The sequence below is a fragment of the Spinacia oleracea genome, chromosome 6 (genome assembly GCF_020520425.1).
Source record: "Spinacia oleracea cultivar Varoflay chromosome 6, BTI_SOV_V1, whole genome shotgun sequence".
Classification (NCBI taxonomy): domain Eukaryota; kingdom Viridiplantae; phylum Streptophyta; class Magnoliopsida; order Caryophyllales; family Amaranthaceae; genus Spinacia; species Spinacia oleracea.
This window is the reverse complement of record NC_079492.1, coordinates 68,377,551-68,386,738: the sequence shown is the minus strand read 5'-3', so window position 1 is coordinate 68,386,738 and position 9,188 is coordinate 68,377,551. Positions and strand designations below refer to the sequence as shown.

The following is a 9,188-nucleotide window of genomic DNA, read 5'->3' as shown; positions in this document are numbered from 1 at the left end:
GAAGAGAGTACTTGGATAACCCTTATTTTTTTGTGGAACTTATCTTATCTAAACTTATTTTTCCCAAAACAAGTGGAAATAAGTTAAACAAAATTCATCCTTTCATCTATATCCATATTTATAGTACTAAATAAAGGAAAATCTACTAAAGGGACCAAGTAGTTTTCCTCCAAAAATCCACTCCTTAATTTCAAGACTTTACAGTGATTGCATTATTAGAAGTATAAATAAAATCTAAATTTTCATTGATCAATAAATGTTTTCTCTGATGATGAGATTAATATATAAATGTCAACTTATTTTTTTCATATTTATAAATTAATTAAGAATACCAAAAACGTCTTGGAAATTAGTGAAATTCGCATTATACTCAGATACAACAAAGTTGAGGTAGTATAAGATCGAGCACAAAGCATACACAAGGGTCTAAAACTAATGATAACATTCATCATATTACTTCAAGATCGCTAATAAAATACAAATGAATGCCATATGAAACATAAAAAACTCATATCAGATGAGCAAGAGCATAAATCATCTTAGTAGGGGATAAAAACTCTTTCGAGCAATTCACAGTGTTAGTGCCCTTAGGTTGTGCTTTACCGTGATTATTACCCTAAATGACTTGAATGGTGATATTCAATTTCCAATATTTTATCTTATGCGCGGTCTCACATTGATAGAGACATCCCCAAAATACTCGAAGTCATGAATTCTCCACCACCGAGTGCGCTTTCGTTAGATAACCCAACTCCACCTCCGAGCTCGTTGCAGCATGTCAAGGGGATAAAAATCAGCCTAGCTTGGTAGTACTCTTGATGTTGAGGCGATGGAGTTGGTAAAGCATTTCCAAGCAATGGAAGTGCATTAGAATAGAAACATTTAAAAATAAAAGTTGATGGAAGAGAGCTTTAAAAACCCAGAAAATGACAGGCGTAGAAGATCTATGTCTTGATAGTTTCATCTTCTTCAACACTGTGATTACTGCATTTCTTTAGCTCCATCCTGTCAAAATGGGTACAAAAAATTTCATCATTGCATCAGAATCACACATAAGATCAATATAATAAACACAACGAAAACAATGTACATTATATACTAATTCACTGAATTAGAATAGTTATATTTATACGTCTAAGGCTCCGTTTAGTAGGGCGTAAAACGTTTTCATTTTAATTTATTTTTCAAGGGAAAACACAATTCCAAACTAGTTTTCCTTTGTTTGGTAGCTTGAAAGAAAATTGAAGAAGATGGTGAAGATTGAGGGGAAGAAAAGAGAGGAAGGTAAGGAAGAAAAAAGGAAAATGGTTTCCCTCCCTTTCAAATGGAAAAGGGTTTTCCACATTTGAAGGAGTTTTGGAAAAAAAATTCCATTCTTTACCCAAACAAACAACGTAAAATGATTGAAAAGTGGAAAATCGTTTTCCATAAAAACGTTTACGCCCTACCAAACGGAGCCTAAAAGAAAATCATATGCAAATTCATCCCTGCAATCAAAATTTTATGTAAACCTGAAATAAACAAAAAAAAAAAAGTTCACAACAACAGTATTGGATAATGCCATTACCTATATCGGGTAATTTACTAATTTGATGGAAATGGAACAGTTTGAATCCCATTATAGATCTTTCTTTTTCTCTTCCTCATCGTTGGAAGGCGATCTCTCACCTTTTTTTTTCTCTCTTAAACCCTTCAGAAAGCTTTACTCTCACCTAACCTGATGAGGGTATGTATGACAATGTTTGTAGCTTGGTGAATGGAGAACAAGGGATCAAAGCCTCTTTTTATAGAGTTTAGGAGGCTGGGAACTAGGGTTACCTATGTTTTATATCTAATTAATTATATTTTAATATTAGTTGTTCAAGAAAATCATGGTGTTCCTACATATTAAAGGAAATGAATCAGACCAAATCATGTTTTATGGAAGAAGATCTCCCCTGAATTGGTAATATAAGATTTAAAAAACGATTATAGGGTTGTTGATTCTAGTGAAATTTTTATAACGCATTCCTACGTCAAAAGGATACTCCATATTTTCCTAAAAGTTTAGAGATACTTTGTACCTTCATCCCATTAAAGGAAATGAATCACACCAAGTCATGGTTTATAGAAGGATCTACCCTGAATTGGTAATAAAAGATTTGAAAAAGATCAAAGGGTTGTTAAATCTTTTGGAACGTTTTTTTTTTCCGGTATTCCTATGGTAAAAGGTATTTTTCTAAAAGTTTAGAGATACTTCGTACCTTTGATCCCTAAGGTATTTTAATCGCTTGTTTGTTTTTTATAATTTTTCCAGCTCAGAATTAGGAACTCATATGAAAACGCTCCGTATATGATATTGATGTGTGTCAATTCCATCAAATTAAGAGACTAATCAGTCATTTTTGTTTTTATCATATGCATAACATAAGTACTTTTAGAACCAACGATTGCAACAAGCACGAAGTCATTCTAGATAACACTTCAATTGCATGTCTATGACAAAGGCAAATAAAAATCATCCCCTGATGCAATTAAACTATGAGATCTTAGCCATCTTTAGAGACGAACACTAGTTTTATCTTATTGGTAAGCTAGATTTCATTCCACATTAGAAGCAAGCTGTTTTTTACATGCATGCTAGCTACTACCAAACTGACAAACTTAACAAAACCATTTCCTTTGACAAAAGTTTATTTGATCATTAGTTGATAACGGGAAATTTTGGCGATAACATGCCTCCCAAACTAACAAACGTCAAATTTTTGATCCATTGACCCCCCCTACATCGTGCAACAGATCAAAGTATAAGGGGAATTAGGTAAACATGGGAAGATAAAGATTGGGCGGCAAAGTTCATGCTCCACATCAACATCGTTCAACGTAGGAAAAATTAAGAGAATCCATCATTTCCCCAAGAGAATCCAGCATATGAAAGTAAATCTTTTTACTAAAATCCGTAAGTAATAAAAAATTAGACCAGCACAATGAACTAATGAATTAAGTATATCTTTTTATTCATGGCATGGCTTACCTGGCATTACAATAAATTCAAATGCTAGTTGATCGAGGATCTGAGTCGTTTTTAGAGAATGCTTCCCATACTATCTTGCTTTGTATGTTGGGCTTCATTTATTCTGCCAGCACTACTGGGTGATCTCCGCCTCTGAAGAACAAATGAGAAACAAAAATTAAACACACATAAACTGCAATCTAGATTGTGTTTCTAAACATCCAAATGCTTGTGTTAGATTCGTAGATACTACAGGTGATATGACGCATGTCCCGTTCAGTTTGAAATACTGATTCTGAATGCATGGACTTGAAACAGACGACAACTAGAAGAACATTTTGCAATATCAGCCCCTTCAAAAAAAATTACTGCATGAAATTTAATCGGATAGCCGTAAAATAAGAAATAGTTACACATATACACATATATATTGAATGCTCATGCAAACACATTTAGATCCTCGGTCACTGAAGGCAAGAAATGAGAAATAAAAATTTATAAATGATTCTCATATGACTTCAATCTAAAAAAAAAACATTTATATATTCCTGCCACAAGCATAAATTTTTTGCTCCTAAGATTCTAAGACCATTTAACATAAAGTATGCTGAAAGGCGTGAAAGCATATACAGGTCTTGCAGTATATACATGGTTTTTACTTTTATGTAGCCATAATTCATTGATCATACAGCTTAAAAACGCTCTAAATTCCTGCATATGAATCGTATCTCTGAACGTGTTGTTCTAGCTAAATGGACAATGGGTCCCCCCATTTAGATCCTCGGTCACTGAAGGCAAGAAATGAGAAATAAAAATTTATAAATGATTCTCATATGACTTCAATCTAAAAAAAAAACATTTATATATTCCTGCCACAAGCATAAATTTTTTGCTCCTAAGATTCTAAGACCATTTAACATAAAGTATGCTGAAAGGCGTGAAAGCATATACAGGTCTTGCAGTATATACATGGTTTTTACTTTTATGTAGCCATAATTCATTGATCATACAGCTTAAAAACGCTCTAAATTCCTGCATATGAATCGTATCTCTGAACGTGTTGTTCTAGCTAAATGGACAATGGGTCCCCCCCCCCCCCCCCCCCCTCACACCCCCACTCTGCTAAATCATTCATGAAGTTACATCAAAACAAGAAACTAGATAAATGAACGAAAAGGAACAAGATAGATGACAGATGCATTAGTGTGCCTCTAGTTTTTTAGGGAAACTATTTTGATAGATGGGTATTGTGATTAAGTGGTGGTGTTGCCTGACTAATGCCTAATATCCTTTTTCTTCTTCAACGAACACCTCTGATTGCTTGCAGAACAAGGGATCCCAATATTCCTTAGAGAGGTGTTTTGGCCTTTTGGAACAGTATTTAGTATGTTGAGGGTAACTTTTGTAGTTTTCATCATTTCAAAAATCCAACTATGATATTGATGTGTGTTCAGTAACTTCCGTAGTTATACTCCATTTTTCTTTGTGGTATTTCACTTCTTTTTTCAATATCTACACACCCTCTTCAGGAATTAAGGCATAACCACTCATTTGTTTGAAAAAATATAAGGTCCTAACACTGGAAATAAGCAGAGATAAGCATGGTGTGCCATCTCCCCCCCTAAAAAAACATTCTTATGGGAGGAGGATATTGCATTGGAATTCTTAAAAATGAATTCCATTGAAGCTAATAGTATCAATAAAGAAAGTAAAATTCTTGTGTTTTCACCAAAATAATTAACAAGCACTACATCCATCAACCCTCAAACATTACAGCTGACACGAATTTGTCCTATAAACTAAAAATGAGCATTACATCCAACCATTTTAAAAGGTTTTAGCCATCAATAATACAACTTTACAAGGTTCCATGTGCGAGTGGAGCAAGATATATATCCTACAATTTAGGCTTCTACCCACCAAAAAGGGAAACCATACATGTATTGCATGTGGTCAGAGGCGGAATCAGAAATATGTCAAGTTAATGAAAGCAACGGCCTCCGCCATTATAATGTATAGAAAATTTCTAACCTAATTTTCTTCCTTAGTTGTATCTAAGATTTTTTTTCGTTTTTAAAAGCATATATTAAGAACCTTCACGAGCTAAAATATAAGTCTTAGCTAGTTAAATCATAATAATCTCAAAAGATGACAAGAGTTATATTTACTAGGACAGATACTAAGCTTCAACATGGATGATATGGTTAAAACACAGACTTACTAGGATACTTCATAGGTTGCCGCAAACATTTTCTGATGAAGTTAATAAGCATGCCCAACACCTATTAATAAAGAAGATCCATTCATCATTAGATCAAAAAAAAGTTTCCATGGAGAAATACATCATATGAAACAAGTAATTCATTTAACTCAAAAGAAGACTAACCACTTTGCATTTTGTATCATACTAATAAGAAATAAGGACCAAACTACTTTTTTCCTTCCCATCTAAGAAATATGTATTAAATATTTAACTAACTGCATCGATTAGCGCTACTAATGCATGCTTCTAAATTGTAATAAAGGACATAAAATCAGGTGTTAAATTTAAGAATTTATCCACATGTGTATAATGCTTTAGCTATCCAGATTTCGTAGTCTTAATTGATAGATCTATGTTCCTCAAGTTCATTATTTGCTGACATTAATAAACCAGAAAAATGCATGATGGGGACTTACTAAATCTTGAGTCATGAATCATTTACACACAACAAAAAATGAAACCAAAAATCTATTATGCGAGTTACTGCATGCCTCTGTATCTGATCGATTATCTGCAAGATATATTTATGATGACCTTTAGACTACATAAGCCTAAGTACTACACTAGTACATTGTCCTTGTGAAACTTTAAACACCCTGTAATGTATCGGGTATAGCCCGTAGAGAGGAATGGCACATTAGGAAGTGTCATAATAATGCTGTTAGGGATAGCTCAAAGCAACAAAAAGAGGGTAGTTTGTTAGTCTATAAATAGAGGAGTATATAGAAAGATGAAGCATGTTGATTATTCAGTTGTTTCCATTTACTCTTTCTGCCTAAGTTGTATTCCATAATTGATGATTTAATTGCATCAACTATTAAAAATACTATTGGCTCCGATCTAATCTTACTTACTTAAATCAGTGATTAAACAATATACAGGTCCAATCTATTACACACTCTTCTCCGTTTGAGCAATAATATCTCACCCCCACAGAGTTACCAAACTCTACACATGCAAATCATTAACACAACTAATAGACCACCATAGTAATTTGAGGTACTTCGATGGCGTATAATTTACAACCAAAATCATTCCAATTACCACCACAATCATATACCATTGCAGATTTGCAGCGCCAAATGGGATACAAAAATTGTTAAAAATAAACTCTACGTTCAATCTTGGATTTTCTTAACCACGTCAAAATAAAGTTTACCAATATGTAACCAACCCTCCTACTACAGCCATCACAACCATTAAATGGATCAAAACCAACTACAACAACTTACTAACCAAAGAGTTTAATGAACAGAGGATCTAGAGATGGCATCCCATTTGGAAGCAAAGTAACAAAGACCCAATATTAGACCAAATAGAAACTACAATCATAGCTTGACATTGAAGGGTAGTCCCTCAATTATTGGAAGGCATCTTTGCTAATCAAACTTCAGCTATTGGTCGTCAAGACATCGACATATAAAGATATACACAATTCCTTGAATATTAACACTTAGGAGGTGTTTGGTTGGGGTCTTCAGAAAAGGGTATGAGAATGAACTTGTATGATTCCCTTTATGATTGTTTTTTTTAGTGTTTTTTGTCATTTCCTTTACCCTATTTTCCTTTTCAGCTTTCCCTTTCTTCGATTCATTCTCGTTAACCCGTGTGAACCAAACACCCCCTTATAGTTTTCCTTGGCCCTAAAAAAACACTTCTAGAAGAAAAAAACGCATACAAAAGGGTTGACACATAAACAAACTAATTCACCAGCAATTTCAACAAAGAATGTGAAGCACTATCTAATCGCATTCAAAATCTTACTAATTCTTCAATAAAATTAATGATAACCAGATTGCATCAAATCGGGAAAATTAGTCACTGAAAACTAATAACATTACTCAACTATTATCAAATCATGAAAATCACTTCAATAAATTGTTTAGATAATTGATTTTTCCGGACATAAATTAGTTTCGCGTGATTCACAACTTTTAATCTCTTCAATTAGTAGGTAAATTCACAGACTTTACTGTAAACTCTATCTCCTATATAACCCTAAAACAATTTATATAAATTTCCCTTCAATTCAAGGCTTAAACTCATAAGTATGATCCACAAAAAGCATAAAATCAAAATCTAAACAAGTTTCTGTTTCTTAATCAAAGAAAGAAAAGGAGAAAGTGGAAGAAGATCAGTACCTCGGGTTAATTTGATTGAAGATCAGTACGGTGGCGATAATGGCGGAGATTAGAAACTGTCGGGAACACCAAAACTGACAAACGTCTTCGCGCTACGTTGCGGTATAGTGGCGCGCGAAACATTTAGTGATGTCATATCAGGAAAGGAAAGGGGTGAGGGTAATTTCGTAATCACATTTTTGGTGTCCCCTAAGAAAAAAGAATAATACTCTTAATTAATTCACAATTTAATTAATGAATGCCACTATTAATTACAAAGTTTAAATTACTACTCCATTAATTATAAGACCCTATTTGGTTCATTATTAATAAAGGAAAAGAGATTTTATTTTCTTGTTTTTGGTTTAAGGGAAAGAAAGGAAGGGAAGAGAAAGAAAATATAAATGACAGTATTTAATTTTCTCTTTCCTTCCAAATTTCTCCAATTTTGGGAGGAAAGAAAAGTGAAAATTTTATAAAGGAACTTTCCTTCCAATTCCCTTCCTTTCCTTCCACTTTCCATATAATTATTTGAACCAAATACAGGAAACCTTATTTTACCTTTCCTTTCTTTTCTTTTCCTTTCAATTCCTCCCAACCAAATAAAGCCTAAAAGTCAATATAAAAGGCAAAAGAGAGTGTTTAAGACTTTAAGTTGATAATCAATCTCTTATAATTACGTTAAATTATTAAAAAAAATTGGTGAGAATATTAGTTAATTACGGAATTATTATCGTTTCGTTTTTAAGTTTTCAACTTATGCATTATTTGCGTTAGTTTTCAAACTATGATCATGCATAATTGTCTCAACAAATTTGGTGGATCTCAATCTATCGTTTCGGTTTTAAGTTTTCAACTTACGCCTTTTGTTGCTATAGATCTTTCATACCATTTTCTTAACTATTCGATTAGTTACTAAGTCTTGAAATAGGTATTAAGAAATTGGTTAAGATGCTTTCAAAAGAAGAAAAAAAAAGAGGTAATTATTTTACGATAGTAAATATTAATTTATCAATATCGGCCTACATGCATTCTGTTGTGGGAGTTTTTCCTTGGATGATGACGAGGAGGTATCAGGTTCCACGTAGTGTCGAGTCCAGTCCACGTCGGCGGCGTACCTACAAAACAAGAATATTCCCGAAGGAATATTCCCTCTGATGCTTAAGTAAGACACGGGTTTTTAGGAAGATATATGTAATTAATAAACATAAAGCATTAAAGTAAGTAGAAGAATGTTTCTCTATCTAGAATTGTGTGTCCATTTCTTGGGAAATGGGAATATTTATATTTCCCCCCCTTTTGGGGGAAACCCTAAAGTGAGCTCATATGATTGGTTGGTGTGTAAGATGGTGACATGTGTCACCATCATAACTCCCTATGGGCCATGGCTTTAAAGTGGTTGGCACAATTAGGCCAGTCACCCATGAGCACATGGACGACTCCTAAGTGGCAGCCCAATAGGCGGCCAGCCAGTAAGGGAGTGCCACGTGTCTTGCGGCAATTGGGCCACGTATGCGAGGGTATTTTTACCCACATCATTTGCCCCTCAAGAAGGGTATTACGGTAAGACGGTTGGCTTGGTGCCCTTCCTTGACCCCTGATCTCCTGATTGGGCGTTTTCGAACCGAGGAGAGTGCGCCCCGTGGCGACCTTTCCCATTCTGCCCTCCCTATATATATGCGAAGGGGGGTAAAATTTTCATTTTTCACTTTCCAAAATTCACCTCTGTGCTTTTCTAGAGAGAGATTTTACAGAGATTCTTGGCGCTTTCTTCGATTCGGCCCATTCTTAAGACGAAGGAAAGACCGGACAA

The 9,188-nt window shown here is 34.1% G+C and overlaps 1 long non-coding RNA gene across 1 annotated transcript; it reads right to left on the bottom strand.

Moving 5' to 3' along the window:
* Positions 1 to 322: 322 nt before the first annotated feature.
* LOC110800901 (uncharacterized) lies at positions 323 to 7,551 on the bottom strand. Its single transcript, XR_002536777.2, has 4 exons — positions 7,397 to 7,551; positions 5,214 to 5,274; positions 3,014 to 3,145; positions 323 to 1,005 (listed from the first exon to the last, which is right to left on the bottom strand). It is a non-coding gene; the product is annotated as an uncharacterized lncRNA (long non-coding RNA).
* Positions 7,552 to 9,188: the final 1,637 nt, after the last annotated feature.